This window comes from Vicia villosa, linkage group LG3 (genome assembly GCF_029867415.1).
Source record: "Vicia villosa cultivar HV-30 ecotype Madison, WI linkage group LG3, Vvil1.0, whole genome shotgun sequence".
NCBI classification, from domain to species: domain Eukaryota; kingdom Viridiplantae; phylum Streptophyta; class Magnoliopsida; order Fabales; family Fabaceae; genus Vicia; species Vicia villosa.
The window spans coordinates 11,778,749-11,795,008 of record NC_081182.1 but is presented as its reverse complement, the minus strand read 5'-3'; positions in this window follow the sequence as shown (position 1 = coordinate 11,795,008).

The following is a 16,260-nucleotide window of genomic DNA, read 5'->3' as shown; positions in this document are numbered from 1 at the left end:
TAAATAATTATGTTTTAATTAACTTAAAAAAATCCAAAAACAATTTCCAAAATCCAAAAAAATTAGTTTTGTTCTAAAATCAATTAATAAACATTTTGTACATATTCTAAACTTATTTTCTAAGTTTAATCATATTTTCATCTTTTCTTTATTTTAAATTAATTAATAATGCATTAATTATATTTTAAAATAAATCATAAAAAACTCCAAAAACATGCCTTTTATTTCTTGCAATTTAAATTCCTAGATAAATGTATAGGATGTCAAATTCATGTAAATAGGCTAGTTTACATTTCCCGCACAATCGATGTAATAGCGTAGATTTACTTTCTGCACTTTACATTTCCGCATTTTAATTTCCAGCACCCATATAAACTGTGTGTATGTCAAAGATAAAACTGAACCGTCAGATCACTAACTTCAAAGATAAATATCTGAATTCAATCACAATCACATTTGCACCTCCTAGGGTAATCCCTTTTCACTCTTTTCAAAATCAAAGTCACATTTCTACTGTTTCGAGTACAAAATCGAACCTTTTGTTCATATCCGACGAATGGATAGATTTTTAAAGGGAACAAGGATAAAGACCTCCTAACTCAGGGTAGACCTCCTAGTTTGCTTGCTCAAAATCAAAACAAACAAAATTCTCATATACTGTTGTTTTTCAAAAATAAACTTTCCAAAAGACAATATTTTGTATACATCCAGACACGGATCATTACAAAATTAACGTTCTTTTCAAAACATCTTTCGAAAGATAAACAAGCATTTGTATATATCCGCACAAGGATCATTACAAATTCTATTTGCAAAGGTATTTCAAAAACACAGGTAAAGCATTCCGAATCAATTGAAAAGTAAAGCAAATGAGCTAAGCAAACTAAAGAGCCCATGGATAACCATGGATACAAAGGGTGCTAACACCTTCCCTTTGTATAACCTACCCCCTTACCCAGAATCTCTCAAAGGTCTTTTTTCTGTTTCTTTTATAAACCTTTCCTTCATTGGATAAAATAAAAGGTCGGTGGCGACTCTGTAAACTTTTTCAAAAGTGACGCGAAAGCGTCCGATCGACAAAAAAGAGTCAGTTCACGTATCCCACCCACGGAGGGGTATGGCCCGAAAGGACGGTCCACAGTGTGTTAACCATGTTACAGATGAACTGGTGATGTTCAACTGGGTGTTAACCATGTCAGGGATTCAACTGATGATGGTCAACTGCATTGTTAACATGTTACAGATGAACTGGTGATGGTCAACTGGGTGTTAACCATGTCAGGGATTCAACTGATGATGGTCAACTATGTGTTAACCATGTTACAGATGAACTGGTGATGGTCAATTGGGTGTTAACCATGTCAGGGATTCAACTAATGATGGTCAACTGGGTGTTAACCATGTTAGGGATTCAACTGATGATGGTCAACTGGGTGTTAACCATGTTAGGGATTCAACTGATAATGGTCAACTGGGTGTTAACCATGTTACAGATGAACAGATGATGGTCAACTGTGTGTTAACCATGTCAGGGATTCAACTGATGATGGTCAACTGCATGGTTAACATGTCACAGATGAACTGGTGATGGTCAACTGTGTGTTAACCATGTTACAGATGAACTGGTAATGGTCAACTGTGTGTTAACCACGTTACAGATGAACTGGTGATGGTCAACTGCATGGTTAACATGTTATAGATGAACTGGTGATGGTCAACTGGGTGTTAACCATGTCAGGGATTCAACTGATGATGGTCAACTGCATGGTTAACATGTTACATATGAACTGGTAATGGTCAACTGTGTGTTAACCATGTTACAGATGAACTAGTGATGGTCAACTGCATTGTTAACTTGTTATAGATGAACTGGTAATGGTCAACTGGGTGTTAACCATGATAGGGATTCAACGAATGATGGTCAACTGGGTGTTAACCATGTTAGGGATTCAACTGATGATGGTCAACTGGGTGTTAACCATGTTACAAATGAACTGGTGATGGTAAACTGGGTGTTAACCATGTCAGGGATTCAACGAATGATGGTCAACTGGGTGTTAACCATGTTAGGGATTCAACTGATGATGGTCAACTGCATGGTTAACATGTTACAGATGAACTGGTAAAGGTCAACTGGGTGTTAACCATGTTACAGATGAACGGATGATGGTCAACTGGGTGTTAACCATGTCAGGGATTCAACTGATGATGGTCAGCTGTGTGTTAACCATGTTACAGATGAACTGGTGATCGTCAACTGGGTGTTAACCATGTCAGGGATTCAACTGATGATGGTCAACTGCATGGTTAACATGTTACAGATGAACTGGTGATAGTCAACTGTGTGTTAACCATGTTGCAGATGAACAGTTGATGGTCAACTGGGTGTTAACCATGTTAGGGATTCAACTAATGATGGTCAGCTGTGTGTTAACCATGTTACCGATGAACTGGTGATGGTCAACTGGGTGTTAACCATGTCAGGGATTCAACTAATGATGGTTAATTGTGTGTTAACCATGTTACAGATGAACTGGTGATGGTCAACTGTGTGTTAACCATGTCAGGGATTCAACTGATGATGGTCAGCTGTGTGTTAACAATGTTACAGATGAACTGGTGATGGTCAACTGGGTGTTAACCATGTCAGGGATTCAACTAATGATGGTCAACTGGGTGTTAACCATGTTAGGGATTCAACTGATGATGGTCAACTGGGTGTTAACCATGTTAGGGATTCAACTGATGATGGTCAACTATGTGTTATCCATGTTACAGATGAACTGGTGGTGGTCAACTGGGTGTTAACCATGTCAGGGAATCAACTGATGATGGTCAACTGCATGGTTAACATGTTACATATGAACTGGTAATGGTCAACTGTGTGTTAACCATGTTACAGATGAACTGGTAATGGTCAACTGTGTGTTAACCATGTTACAGATGAACGGATGATGGTCAACTGGGTGTTAACCATGTTAGGGATTCAACTGATGATGGTCAGCTGTGTGTTAACCTTGTTACAGATGAACTGGTGATGGTCAACTGGGTGTTAACCATGTTACAGATGAACTGGTGATGGTCAACTGCATGGTTAACATGTTATAGATGAACTGGTGATGGTCAACTGTGTGTTAACCATGTTACAGATGAACTGGTGATGGTCAACTGGGTGTTAACCATGTTACAGATGAACGGATGGTGGTCAACTGTGTGTTAACCATGTTACAGATGAACTGGTGATGGTCAACTGGGTGTTAACCATGTCAGGGATTCAACTGATGATGGTCAACTGCATGGTTAACATGTTACAGATGAACTGGTGATGGTAAAAAATTAATAATTAATAATTTAGAAAATAAATCCACTTTACCATTAATGAAAAACTATTTTTCCCTGTTTGTGTGTTTTGGAACATCAAAACCATGAAAATTAAAAAAACAAAAATAGAGGTTAATATGTTTGCATAAAAAGTAAGGGTGAAATTAGGTTTATTTCCATCTTCAATCGATACTGCTACTGCCGACGGCATTGTGCGAGATTCACGGATAGGGGTGGCAAAACGGACCGGGGCCCGTCGGGCCGCCCGCGCACCCGCCAAAAAATGGAGGGTTGGGTTGGGATTTTAGGCTCGCCGCTCGCTAAAGCCCGCCCCGCCAAAACCCGCCGCCCGCCATACCCGCCCCGCCAAAGCCCGCCGCTCGCCAAAACCCGCTCCTCCTCCAAAACTCACTCTTTTTTTAGTTAATTCTAGTAATTGCAATTCTTGATGGTTTATTTTATATATTTATTTATAAATATATCTAATATTTTTTAGAGTAAATTTGTTAAAAAATTACTTTTATAAAAATTGTTTTAAAAAATAAGTGAAAAGTTTAATTAAAAGATAAAAAAAAGCATATTAATCTATTAAAAAAATATAAATAAAAATAGGCGGGTAAGCCCGCCGCCCACCAACCCTCCATCTTGGCGGGGCGGGCATGATTTTGATGCCCATTTTACTGGGCGGGCATGCCCGCCCCGCTCGTTTTTTGGCGGGCATAAGGCGAGCGGCGGGCGGGGCGGGCGGCCCGTTTTGCCACCCCTATTCACGGACACACACGACCATGGCTGAATGGGGAAGGTTTGTTCCCAAAATTTGTTTACTTCCTTGATCTTAAACTGTTCTTCTTCTTCTCCAATATCGGGTTTTCATGTAATGTGTTTGTATTGAAGTGGTTGTTTGTTAAAATGCAGGCTGAAAGAAGGAAGCTGCGATGATGATGATTCCCAGGAAAGGAAAATACCTGGGAAACGCACAAGGAGCTTTATTTTGAAGCAAATGTTGGAGGAGATCGCCAGGAACAAGAAAGAAAGCAAAGTTAAAGGTAAATACGGTCAAGGAGAGATGCCATCATCTGCATCCCAAAGGTACTTAACTTGTGATTTTTAATAATATGAAAACCAATTTCTCCTTGCCATTTCTTGTTGAGTAGGATGCAGGTATGTTATGACCATTAAGTGTTTTATTGGACCCTGATATGATGAACTCACTACCAGGAAACATAGTCTGCATGAGGATACTTCCAACATTAGGAAGGAAAAAGGCACCATGGAGAAAGGAAAAAGGAAATGTGAGGTAAGTGGTGAGGTAGAGAAAGGGAATCTTAAAAGAGAAGGATGTGCTGAAGGTGGTGTTGGTTGCAGCCACACACATAAGGGTAAGAACATGGAGTCTTCGGACCTCCACGACATTCAAAGAGACGAGCATGAATACACAACTATATCATCGGATAGCGAGAGGTAAATCATATGTGTACTGGAATTGTGTTGAAGTAACTGCATAAGCAATCGTTTGACCTTTTTATACATTGTGTTCGTATGAAGCGCTGACACGCCATTCAGAAGGCGTGTCGCCGCGTCGGACATGGATACTCGCACGACACGCGTACGACACGTACATTGCATTGTTATGTTAATATATAAAATATGTTCTTGTCGTGTCCTATGTTTTCTGTATTAGCGGAGTCCTCGTGTCCGATGATATGTCCCGTGTCGGAGTCCGGGATTCATGTTAATTGTGATTTTGTTTCAGTGTCAGGGTGTATAGCCCTATAATTGTGGATCAGGACGAAGAGATGTGGACTCGAGAAGTAGTTGATGTGAAGAGGACGCGGAGTAATGTTATGGTAGGAAATGAAAAAATTTGATCTGTTGTATTATTGCAATTGTGTTTGAATTGTATTGAAGCTGATAATGATTTCTACTTAATTTGCAGCAACTTCCAGCCAACGTTATCGACAGCTGCCAGATGCGAAACTTATCAAATATTGAGCTCTATGACTGTGACAATCATGAACCCTATGACTGTGAGATTAAGAAGAATTCGACGAAGAAGGAGTGTTATTTGTGTGGGGCTTGGTTTGCCTATATAAGGCATGCTGAAGTGCAGGTTGGTGACAAACTTCGCTTTGCCATCCGTTACCCACCTGTTGACCAAATTATGGTTTATGTTGAGCGTAGGGGTGATACCGCAGGAGGACATTGAAAGGATCCGTCGTGAATGAATTGTTGCAGAATACTCTGTTTTTTTTTGTAAACTGTATGTTATGATGGGTGCAGATGAATTGCTGCAGAATACTCTGTTTTTTTTTGCAAACTGTATGTTATGATGGGTGCTGAAATACTTGTAAAACATAAGCACTCATATTGAATATTTCAGGTTTTAAAAGAAAAATGATAATGTAGTTTATTTGTCTGTTTTATCTATTAATATATCTAAAATTTGTTTTATGTGTATAGTTAATTTTAATTTTTCATATTTCAAAAAATTAAAAAAATAAATAAAAAATAAATATATCTATTAATTTGAAGATATATGTACATTTTTTATTTTAATACAAGTTTTAATCTAAAAATATCATCTACTTGCTTACAATTTGTATTTTTTAAAAATACAAATAAAAAACTTGAAGGCTGAACTTTAGACAAACATCTACTTGTTTTCTACTATCTACTATCTATTCAATCTACTATCTATCTACTATCTACTATCTATTCAATAATAATAGATTGACCAAATTGCCTAAATTACCCTTTCACCAAAATTTATTTGCACTAATAAAAGGTCATTTTTGTAACTAACAAATTAAGTATTCACTCTTTCAACTTTATTGAATGGATGCCCCAAGTGTTAGCTTTTCATTGGTCCGAATTAAATAACATTTTCTCTACAACTTTATTGCATGAATGATGACATCACATGTAAGCCATGGATGATGGAAGTCATATTTAAATTTCTTTTACATTTCATTTTCCCACGTTATCTTACTTTCATTTTAATTTTTCTTAATTTATTTATTATCACAAAAAATATTAATAATCTATTTTTAAATTTTAATCTTACTAAAAATTTCAAATTTCTTTCGCATTTCATTTTTCTATACTTTCATTTTAATTTTTCAACATTTATCTATTATCGCAAAAAATATTAATAATCGATCATTTAATTATTATTCCCAAAAATATTTAATTATTTCACGGGCCACTATCAACTCAATATTTAATTTTTTTTTAATCGAACATTACATATTTTCTCTATCTTAATTAAAATTTCAAATTTCTCTCACTTTTTTTACACTTTCTTACTTTCATTTTAATTTTTTTCTCTATTTATTTATTTATTTATTATCTCACGGGTCACTATCAACATAATGTCTATTTTATTTTAATCAATCATTGTCTTTATTTGAGAGATAATATCTTTATTTTTATTTTTTTCTCCATCTCACGATTTTTTATCATTATTTAATACAATTAAATTTCCATGATTATTGTTTATTTTACATTTGTTTTTAAATATATTTTATATTGCATAAAATTATTTTTTTATTTCACGGGTCATTATCAACATAGTAGCTATTTTATTTTAATCAACAATTACTATTAATTGAGAGATAATTTTTATTTTTAAATGTTAATATTTCATTTTTATTATCTCCATCTTATAGTATTTTTTATATGATTATTTAATATAATTGAATTTATATGATCATTTTTCATTTATAATTAAACCATAGTGATCTATATCATTTTCTTTTAATTGTTGTTGGACCGTCAATTATTAAATTACCTGACCCAATTTTGCTATTGTGTTCTTAACCTATCTTAAACATTTTTTTGTGGATCATTGTTTTCTATATAATTATTGTTAAATTTACAATTAAGTAAATTATTTCATATTTTTCATTTATATTTAAAATTTTACATTTGCATTTGTTAAAATTTTATTTTTTTCTCCAACTCACATGTCTTTTTTTATATGGTTCTTTATTACACACAAAATTAGCACATGAATAAGATAATAATGTTTAATCTTAAGGGCCACTTTCAATACAATGCCTATTTTATTTTAAACAATAATGACTTTTATTTGAAAACTAAAGTATTTATTTTCAAATTTCAAAATGATTTCTATGGATATTAGGTTTTCAAAGAACTGGGAGTATAACAGAGCAATCAATAAAACTCTAATTCTATTCAAGTAAAACAATTCCTTTTAATTATGCATATTGCTTATAATTCCTTTTATTTATATTATTCATATCATTACAAAAATACTACACCAGAAAAAAAATCACCCGTGCGGAAGCACGGGTCTCTGACTAGTTTATATATTATAAGTGGAAGGCGTGAAAACAAATGAATACATCGTTTGCCCTAGTGGCTCAACTCTTGCACTTAGTCTCTCCACTTCTCCAAGGTCTGGGGTTCGATCCCCTCCCAATGCTTGTATTTTGGTCAATATTATGAAGCTTTTTATTTTCAACTTTTTCTTTTAACAATTTATTTACTTATACACAATTTTTATAAATAATTTAAATTTTAAAAATGCTAATTTTACATTGATAATTAATAAAAGTTTACTTTAATTATTGTTATAGAATTTAAGTTTAATTAAATTTATTAGTTATTTTATTTTATATTAATATTGATTTATATAATTTAAATTAATATTTTGATTTAGAATAAATTATTAATATATGAAATAAAATTGTGGGACCCAAAATGGATTCTTTAAAGTTGCACTATTGGAGTAAAAATTGAATAAATTGCTTGAAGATGATGGAAAACAGTAACAGTTGCAAAACAACCAATATTAGCACATGCTTCCTTGATGAAACGTTTCCCATAACACATTTACTTCTCCAACGTGATTATGTTATGCCAATAGCTGCTAAGGATGTTTCAGCTTCCAAGAGAACGTGTGTCATTAAAGTGGTTTCAACTTTCCAAATTGTCATTCATTCCAATGTACAATCATTAACTGTAAGAACTATTATAAATAATTTTTCACCATCTTATATTTTTCACAATCGTCACACAAAGTTGGAGCAGAAGAAGAAGAAGCAGCAGCAAGTTGCGTACATTTGAAAGTAGCGGAAAAAGAAGCAATATGGACCAAACCCAACAAGCTGGAGAAAAACAGACCGATGAAGTTGTTCAAACTGAAGTTGTGAATCAGTTACATGCAGTCGAGGTGTCTGCTCAAAGAAGAAGAAACAAGAGGAAGAGAAGGAGAAGAAGGAGACCAACAAGGAGAGTAATCAAGATGGAAATCTTCGGTTCTTCGGATGAAGACGAAGCACCATACGATTGGAGCAATTTCCTTTCAGCCAGGCGGCTTCGTTTTGGTGATTAGGGTTTAGGGCATTAGGAAAATATTGTTTTCATAGTTTGTAATTTGTTTTGTTTTTTTTTTTTGATAATCAATGAATATCACAGAACATGCTCTTAAACATTTGAGTTACAGATTTCAGCCACCATATCCTCTGGCCTTCACCCCCCGTATTACATATATTACATATATTCTATAGGTCTATGGAATCATAAAGTTCTGGAAATCAATTTATCAGAATACTTTATAAATCATTTCAATTAAAAATATGTTGTTAAATACAACAATGCTAAATGATACGAAAATTTATTTAAAGAATTGCAGAAATAGTCACTGAAAGCGTTTTTAAAACAAAAGACTAATTTAAACTTTTTTCAACTTTTATTGTGCACCGAAACGTTGTTTTTTCAAGTGCATGCAAAAACAGAAAAGGTGAAATAAATGCTATTGGTTAGGCATGGTTTTTTAGGCACAATCATGATTACCTGCTTATCCCTATAAGTTAAGCATGCACTCTATTAAAAACTTACAACTTCACAACTACTGTGTGACTCTTGTTGTTCTTACAACTTCCCTATCAATGATATTTATGTTTGTTTTGTCTTACGTTTTCTTTTGTTGTTCTTCAGATATTTTTACTTAATCATTAAAAATCAATTAATGATCTTAACTTTTTTATAATGACAAAAATAGGGAGAAAAATAATGATGATTTTGATTCATATCTAACTCTCTAAAAATATCACTGCTTACATTTTATAACATTATATGTTCAAAGAGATTTAAATTGAGTTTCAGGAACACACTGACTCTACTGAATGAATTAAATCCTAAAAAAATCAGATAAAGAAATTTGTTCTTCACTCTATTAAAAACGAAGCCTTGTTTATATATTATAAGTGGAAGGCGTGTAAATAAATGAATACATCGTTTGCCCCAGTGGCTCAGCTCTTGCACTTAGTCTCCTCTCTTCTCCTCCAGGTATGGGGTTCGATCCCCTCCCAGGCCTTTTGTTCATTTTATTTTTCAAATACATACACATACATACACTGGAAAATTGTTAGTTATTCTTGGCTGCATATAAAAAACGAAGCCTTGTTTATATATTATAAGTGGAAGGCGTGTAAATAAATGAATACATCGTTTGCCCCAGTGGCTCAGCTCTTGTACTTAGTATCCTCTCTTCTCCTCCAAGGTCTGGGGTTCGATCCCCTCCCAGGCCTTTTGTTCATTTTATTTTTCAACTGCGTTTTTAAAAGAAAAGACTAATTTAAACTTTTTTACAACTTTGGATGTGAAACGTTTTTTTTTCAAGTGCATCTCCAAAACAGAAAAGGTTAAATAAAAGCTATTGGTTGGGAAATATTCGTATTGATGCTATTGGTTGGGCATGGTTTTTTAGGCACAATCATGATTAACAACATGTACAGGCTGCTTAGTAGTATCCCTATAAGTTAAGCATGCACTCCATTAAAAACTTAAAACTTCCCAACTACTGTGTGTCTCTTGAACTATTATTCAAAACAATCAAACGCAATCTGACAAGATGACTCAAAGTTCTCCATTAACAATGGGCACCCCACGTAGAAGGAGTAGAAGGAATACAACAACAACTTCTACTCATTCCATTAAAATGACAGAGGAGTTCTCTGTGACCAATAGGAAAAATTACAAAGCTGAGATTATCCTGATATCATCAAGGTAAATAACTCTTGTTTTGTTTTTAATTTTCTATTAAGTCCATCATTTTCCTGTAAACTTGCTTTAAAGAACCTGTTAACAAGTAGATAAACCTGAATCAGTTACTGTTACATAAGGAAGCAGTTAATTTTTTAAAACTATTTTGAAATCTTTCTTCAAAGATCACAAACTGGTTATAAAACCTTCCCATTAGTTTATTAATCCTTTTCTTACCATTAATAATCTGGTTTCTTAAACGATTTTGTAGTCACCAAACTACTGAATCTGAGTTTCATGAAGACCCCAACACAACAGATTACGATTCCACAGCTTCAACACCCAAGGTGGATCGTAATAAGCTGCTTAAAAAAAAAATCAGCCACCGAGAGGAAATGTTGCCAGTCGAAACGTTCAATGTGTTTGGGCACAACGTCAGCCCCTCCGAAGTTCAAGAGTAAAAAAGAGGTGACTGGTATGCTGCAGGAAGAGCAGTATTCAAGGATTAAGCGGAATCTGTTCATTACGCCTGAGGATATGGATGATCTTGATTACTATCTTAACAATCAACCCGGATGTTTGCTTGGTTATGATGGAACCCATAGTCCTTCCGATATTCCTTCGGTAAGTATTGACTAATTTTTTTAAATCAAACCTAATATAACATTATATCCATTCAATAGTTACAACAGTGTCATATTTATTTGATGACAGTGGATGCCGATGAGTTTCAGACCCAGATCAGAAATGATGTTGGATTCCAGGTGTGCGTATCTAACCGTGTACACATTTACACCTGATGATGGGAACACAGCTGAGTATGTCTTTATAATTCCCATGCTAAAACCTAATTGTAAATTTTTTTGATCACATTTATTTTGATAGCAGCTGAGTAATGACACTGCATAAATTTATTCTTTGTAGTCACGAGGTTCTGGTTAAAACAAAATCAGATGTATATGCGGATAGGAAGACACTGAAGTCTCTGATTCCTATGTCTCCTGTTGACCAAGAGGTTATATTTACATGATTTGAAATAAAAAAAAATTGCTGTTGATGTAAAATGTCGACCTAATACCATTTTCATTCAACTTTACAGATTATTAATGCGGTTGTTGACACCCAGAACTTTTTGATAAGGACGTTGGGAAAAACTCAATCGGTTTGGTATTTGCCTACAGACTTTGCGGTGATTACCTTTACCACTACTCATCGAACTATTACATTTACATTCATTCAGAATTAATTATTGACGTAAACTACATTTTCTTTTAGGAATACGCTTTGGACAACACTCATTCGGCTGAGTATGTGTGTAGTATTTATAAAGACAAATACATGACTACAACTGCTCGACATATGTCAAAGGTCATTTCCTGCTACTTTACAAAAATAGTTGTTACATTCGAATTTGTTACCTACCACTTAATTTAGTTTTATTTTTTATAGATTTTTATTCCTATTAATGACGAAGGGATGCACTGGTACCTACTGGTAGTTGATTTTATAGAAAGGAAACTGGTTTGGTTGGACTCTTCGCCTTCGGAGGATAGGTATCATTGGAGACGCCAAGCAATTCTTAAATTGGTATGCATGTTATATAATTTTATTTACTTTTCCGAACTATTGTTTGTTTTTGATCGATTCAAATATAGTATTTACTATTGTGGTAGGCACTATTTCTTGAAGAAATGTTTCTTCATGGTTCTCTTGGTCGACTCTTTCCATTTTCGGATGAAGATATAGTCACAGCCTTCAACATTGTTCAAGTGATGCGCCTCCCAAGGCAGCGTCCGTATTCGTAAGCATTCTCAACCCTTACCATGTTTGCCTATTTAATCAAAACTTCCTGATAATGTGAGACTAATGCATTTAAATGAATGACCATAGGAATGACTCTAGAGTGTGGGTATGTAAGTGGATGATTGAATGTACCTTCAGCTGTTCTTATGATACCGTATCTGTAAGTTGCCTTAGTGTGAATATTATTTCTCAAACCTTGTCACTCTAATTAGCTTTCGTATTCACCTAAATGTTTATAATTATGTGCAGGTTATCAGTGCAACCAGGATGAAACTTGCACTCTACCTACTTCAATCATCAAATAATGTTTTGTTGAACGAAGTCCTGGGAAAAGCTTCAGCTTATTGGGATGATCAGGTGAAGAAACACAATTTGTTGATGAAGGGATTGCTTAGCCATTATTGAAGTATTTGGGCAGAGATATGGTGGTTTTGACTTTTGATGTAATAGTTAGGATATTTTCAATGTTTTTTGGATATTATGGCATTAATTTGCTTGCTTTGGATATTATGGCAGTAATCTGCTGGCTTTGGATATTATGGCATTAATTTGCTTTTTCTGGATATTATGGCAGTAATCTGCTTGGTTCTGGATATTATGGCAGTAATCTGCTTGGTTCATCATATCATGGCATTAATCTGTTTGGTTGGAATATTATGGCATTAATCTGTTTGGTTTTGAATGTGTTTTGTTATGCTATGTCGACATGGATCGAATCTGCAACCTTCTGTACGCAAAGTTTCTTTAACCAAAGTTTCTTATTTTACAGTAGGCTGTAATGGAAGACCATGTGGATTGCATGGGATTGGGTTGCCTGAAAGCTTTGGACAGTAATGAGGGAGGGATTGGATCCTCTCCTATTATTTTTCTCAATATTTTCTCCTTCATAAATTTGTCTCTATCTCTCTAATATTTTCTCTCACTTATTTTTTTATATATAATAGTTTTATTAATGTTTATTATTATTATTATTATTATTTTTACACTTATTTTGTGAAGGAGAGAGATCTATGAAAGAAGATGATCCAAATTTCAAAGCCAGTAATGAGTGTGATTTTTTTTGTATAAAATTATTATAAATTGTAATAGGGCTATTTTTTAAATATTTAATGATGAATACTTGTTATTGTAATTGTGTGTATTTATGGTTGATATATAGTTATTACTATTATTATTAGAGTTAAAAGGTAGTGCACTGACAGTGTAAAACTATTTTACACTGTCATCCAATAGGAAGTCATGAATGTGCCATGTCATTAAAGTTTTTTTTAAATAAAATAATGTTTTAATTGGATGCATGGTGGTGATTGGTTGACAGTGTAAAAATATTTTACACTGTCAGTGCATAACCCCTTTTCTCTTATTATTATTATTAGTATTATTAGTATTATTATTACTATTATTATTAGGGTTTAATGGTGATGCACTAACAGTGTAAAAAAGTTTTACACTGCCATCCAATGAGAATATATCATTCTGCCATGTCATCTCATTAATTTAAAAATAACAGTATGACTTGGTATGATACATGGTCGTGATTGGTTGACAGTGTAAACCTTTTTTACACTGACAGTGCATCACCCTTTTTCTCTTATTATTATTAGTATTATTATTATTATTATTATTATTATTATTAGAGTTAAAAGGTAGTGCACTGACAGTGTAAAATAGTTTTACACTGTCATCCAATAGAGAGTCATCAATCTGCCATGTCATTAAAAGTTTTTTTAAATAAAAGAATGTTTTAATTGGATGCATGGTGGTGATTGGTTGACAGTGTAAAAATATTTTACACTGTCAGTGGATGATCCCTTTTCTCATATTATTATTAGTATTATTAGTATTATTATTATTATTATTATTATTATTATTATTATTATTATTATTATTATTAGTATTATTAGTATTATTATTATTATTATTATTATTATTATTATTATTATTATTATTATTGTAGGAACCCAACAATTAGGTTTGGCCCAAGTGGTAATTAACAGGTGTAACCTCCAATCAGTACGGGGAAGTAAAACGACTACACTTTGAGTTATGCTTTCTTGAAACGAAAAGCACATTTGTCAAACAAAACGCACGAGTGGGTTGAACAGCACAATCACTTGAGTTTTGCTGCATGCCAAAGAAGATGACCGGAGGTAGAAAACCCTGCAATGGATGGATATCCGACGACGACATGGAAATCAGGTACTTTCTTTCCCCGTTTGCCTATGATTACATATCGGTTTGTTAAACTTTCAAAATTCTTAGTCGAAGTGTTGTTTTTAGAAGGGTAGAGATGCATGTATTCGATAAAGGCGAGTATTTTTCTTGAAGTAAATATTTTTCTATATCAGCTTTCTAAACTTTAACTTTGATTGGCGCTCTTATGGCTATTAGGTATTTATGGGTAATGAAAATATTGACAATGTGTTGTGTTTTTCCTTTGAAAGAATATGCAGAGAATATGAATATATGTATATAGGTTTAATAAAAACGAACTGAGAGCGATTAGGGTTTAGGTTGATGAATTTCAGGATTCACACAAACAGAGTACGACAATTGGGATTATCGATTCTTCCATTTTTAAATTGTTAGGGTATCTGTCGCTGTGGCTAATGAATTTTTTTTATCTATAACACAAATATTTAATATGTGTTCTGATTTTTTGGTTGTTAGCGACGACGGAGCAATGAGGGTGATAGATGGATTGGTTGCTGAAACAGGGTACAATGCAGATGAGGCAAAGAAAGCTGTGAAGAAAGTACGTTTCGATGAGAGGACTGCTACAGCAAACAGAAGAGGAAAAGAACATGGGAAGAAAGATCGGGCTGGTCAAATTGCTACGACATCCGGCACGCCAGTTCCTCGACCGTCAAACAATGTCAATGTTGTGATTCATGATGTAAAGGAGGAACCAATTGAAGCGATGGCTGAGGACCAATCTATTGAGAGTGTCGATGTGGAGCCAAGGCGGGTTTCAAAGAAAAAGAGTGTTAAGGAAACAGGTGTAGGAGTTAAAGAAAAGCGAAAAGAGTTTGGAGGAGCAGGTTCTTCACGTGGACCAGTTAAGAATCCTGTCTTGAGAAAAGGAAAGCAGCCAAAGAAAGGGAAAGGAAAGCAGTCGGCTGAAATTACATGGGAGATGTCGAATGGGGCAAAGAAATTCACCTGGAAGAATCGCATTACAAACGGAAAAGAGTTCAAAAAATGTTATGGTAAGATCATAATTTTGTATGTGATTCGTATTCTTTTCATAGAAAAACCTTATGAAATGGTATACTGAAATACTTGTGTATTTATGCAGCATTTTCCAAGGGAAATAGCTAAGAAATGTCTTCGGGTATATCAGGATGAAATTAAAGTTGTAGACGTGGAGACTCGAGAGGTATTCAATTGTAGCCTTCATAAGGCGTCAAGGAAGGGAGTCCCAAACACGTATGAAAGGTACATGGCTCAGGGCTGGTACGAATTAGCCAAGAGTATCAAACTTTGTAATGGCGATACTTTAATTTGGAGCATGCTGCGCTTTTCGCCTTATGTGTATTTGACCGTGGAAAAGCGTAGAAGAAACTAAATTGGCTGTTTTTTCCTTTTTTGTTTGCGGTGATGCTTTAAATTATGGGTTGAAAACAATGATACTTTGGAAACATTGCCGGTTAATATTATAATATATGTTTGCAAACACATTTTGAAACAATTTTGTTTCCTTTAAATTATTCTCTGGATATACATGTTGGTCTGAATTATGATATTACATGAACTTGATTTGAATCAAGTACAGTTTTAGGGATGTACGTGGGGACAACAATGAAATTGAAAATGCAAATGACAGCTCCTTTGAAGAATTTACTCAGAGAATTTAGTTGGCGTTGAAGAAAGAATGATGACACCAACCAAGAAAGACCATAACTAAGAATCAAGGAAGCATATCATTTATTCTCTTAATTATAGATTGTAATCTCTTAATTATAACTTTGCACGAAGTTTGACGAATATCGATATTTTAGTGTCTATGAAATATATTATGAATTATTATTATTTTGCTTTCAAAATAAAAATCCAAATAGTTGATTAATTAAATAATTTGATATTATAATCAATTTTTTATAATAAACATTAATATTTATGAAT